We start from the raw sequence: 3,162 nt of genomic DNA, 5'->3' as shown, positions 1-3,162 counted from the left end.
GGGTGACCAAGGTTTTTTTTAATTTTTCTTTTTTTTTTTTTTCGCGAGGCAACGGTTGGCCTCGTGGCAACTAATTGGTTCCAGTCGCCCGCAAACAAACAGGCGGCGGCTGAAAATCCCCCCCCCCTCCTGCAACCGGGGGGGGGACACGGGGCTTTCTGTCTGTCCCAGAGTTGGTGGGTCGGCTGTCCTCACGTCTGTCCACACGTCTGTCCACACGTCTGTCCCAGCTCCTGCGTGTGTAGATCCAGCCTTGCACACGTGGAGCCATTTCTGCACACGTGGATCCGTCCCTGCACACTTGGATTCGTCCCTTCGCACTTGGATCCATCCTTGCACACGTGGATAGATCCATGCACACTTGGTTCTGTCCCTTCACACATGGATCCATCCTTGCACACGTGGATCCATCCTTGCACACGTGGATAGATCCCTGCACACTTGGGTTCGTCCCCACACACATGGATCCAGCCTTGCACACGTGGATCCATCCCTTCACACATGGATCCATCCTTGCACACATGGATCAATTCCTGCACACGTGGATTTGTCTCTGCACACACAGATCCATCCCTGCACACTTGGATTCATTCCTTCACTCATGAATCCATCCTTGCACACATGGATTGATTCCTGCACACGTGGACCCATCTCTGCACACACGGATCCATCCCTGCACACCTGGATTCGTCCCTTCACACTTGGTTCTGTCCCTTCACACATGGATCCATCCTTGCACACGTGGATCCATCCTTGCACACGTGGATAGATCCCTGCACACTTGGGTTCGTCCCCACACACATGGATCCAGCCTTGCACACGTGGATCCATCCCTTCACACATGGATCCATCCTTGCACACATGGATCAATTCCTGCACACGTGGATTTGTCTCTGCACACACAGATCCATCCCTGCACACTTGGATTCATTCCTTCACTCATGAATCCATCCTTGCACACATGGATTGATTCCTGCACACGTGGACCCATCTCTGCACACACGGATCCATCCCTGCACACCTGGATTCGTCCCTTCACACTTGGTTCTGTCCCTTCACACATGGATCCATCCTTGCACACGTGGATCAATTTCTGCACACGTGGATTGATTCCTGCACACATGGATCCATCCCTGCACACTTGGATTCGTCCCTTCACACGTGGATCCATCCATGCACACATGGATCAATTCCTGCACACACAGATCCATCCTTGCACACGTGGATAGATCCTTGCACACTTGGTTTTGTCCCTTCACACATGGATCCATCCATGCACACGTGGATAGATCCATGCACACCTGGTTCTGTCCCTTCACACACGGATCCATCCTTGCACGTGGATCAATTCCTGCACACATGGATCCATCCCTGCACACATGAACCTGTCCACACACACCCGTGCAAAGGGGTCTTGCATGTGCATGTGGGTCATGCGTGTGCACACGTGCATGGCTGTGCATGCAGGTGTGAGGTCTGTGCATGCATATGTGCTGTCACGTGTGCATGGATGCGTATCTACACGTGTGCAAGCCCCAGGGCTCTGTGTGTGTGTGCTGTGTGTGTGCAGGGGTGCCTGTGCCCAGAATCACGTGTGTACACACGTGTGTGCAAGTCCCAGGGCTGGGCACACGTGCGTGTGTGCCCTTTGAGTGCACATGTGCCCAGAGCTGAGCATGCACATACACGTGTGCAAGCCCCAGTACTTGTGTGCACTTCTATATGTTCCAAGGGGTGTGCAAGCACCAGCCCTGGTGTGTACACACATGTGCATATGTGTGTGTACATGCATGAATGTGCCCAGGGCATGCATGGACATGTAAGTGTGTGTTATGGGGTGTGTGTGCATGTGTGTGTACACATGTATGTGTGCACACGTTTGTGTGTGTGTGCATGTGCCCAGGGGCATGTATGGACATGTAAGTTAGTGTGTGCCCAGGAGTGTGCGTGCATGCATGTGTGTGTGTATATGTGTGTGTATTTATACATGTGTGTGCATGTCTGCATGCATGTGTGTGTGTGTGCATGTGTGTGTACACAGGTATGTGTGCACATGTTTGTGTGTGTGTGCATGTGCCCAGGGGCATGTATGGACATGTAAGTTAGTGTGTGCCCAGGAGTGTGCGTGCACATATGTGCGTGTATGTATACATGTGTGTGCATGTCTGCATGCATGTGTGTGTGTGTGCATGTGTGTGTACACAGGTATGTGTGCACATGTTTGTGTGTGTGTGCATGTGCCCAGGGGCATGTATGGACATGTAAGTTAGTGTGTGCCCAGGAGTGTGCATGCACGCATGTGTGTGTATATATACATGTGTGTGCATGTGTGCATGCATGTGTGTGCGTGCATGTGGACATGCAAGTGTGTGCATATGTGTGTGCACGTGTTTGTGTGTGCGTGCATGTGCCCAGGGGCATGTATGCACATGTAAGTTAGTGTGTGCCCAGGAGTGTGCATGCACATATGTGTATGTATACATGTGTGCACGTGTGCATGCATATGTGTGTGTGTGTGTGCATGTGCAGGTGTGCATATGTGCACGTGTGTGTGCATATGTGTGTGTGCGCATGTGCAGGTGTGCATAAGTGCATGTGTGTGCATGTGTGCACGTGTGTGTGCATGTGCATATGTGTGTGTGTGTGCTTGTGCATGCATGCATGGGCGTGTGTGTGCATGTGTACATGTATGTATGTGCATGTGTGTGTGCATGTATGTGCGCGTGCATGTGTGTGTACACGTGCGTGTGTGAGTGTGTGTGCACGTGCGTGTGTGAGTGTGTGTGCACGTGTGTGTGTGATGGTGCAGGGGGCGTGGGGGGGGGTCGCACACCGTTCCCGGCTCTGCGACTCCCCCGATCCTTTCCGATCCGCTCCGATCCCACCCGATCCGCTCCGATCCCGCCCGATCCGAACTGCCCGATCCCATCCGCGGGAGCGCGTGCGTGTATGGAAGAAAAAACCAAAACACACGGGACCCGATCCCGCCCGATCCCATCCGACGCCACCCGATCACCACCCGACCCGTCCCGACGGCAGCCGAACGGGGCCGATCGCTCCCGACCGCGGCCGATTGCGCCCCGCCTGGCCGCCCGCCAGCCCTTTCTCATAAACCACATGCTGCCGCGCCGCTATAAAGGGGAGCGCGGCGGCGGCGGCGGC

This window comes from Calidris pugnax, unplaced genomic scaffold (genome assembly GCF_001431845.1).
Source record: "Calidris pugnax isolate Ruff unplaced genomic scaffold, ASM143184v1 scaffold214, whole genome shotgun sequence".
NCBI lineage: Eukaryota > Metazoa > Chordata > Aves > Charadriiformes > Scolopacidae > Calidris > Calidris pugnax.
This window is presented reverse-complemented; position numbering follows the sequence as displayed.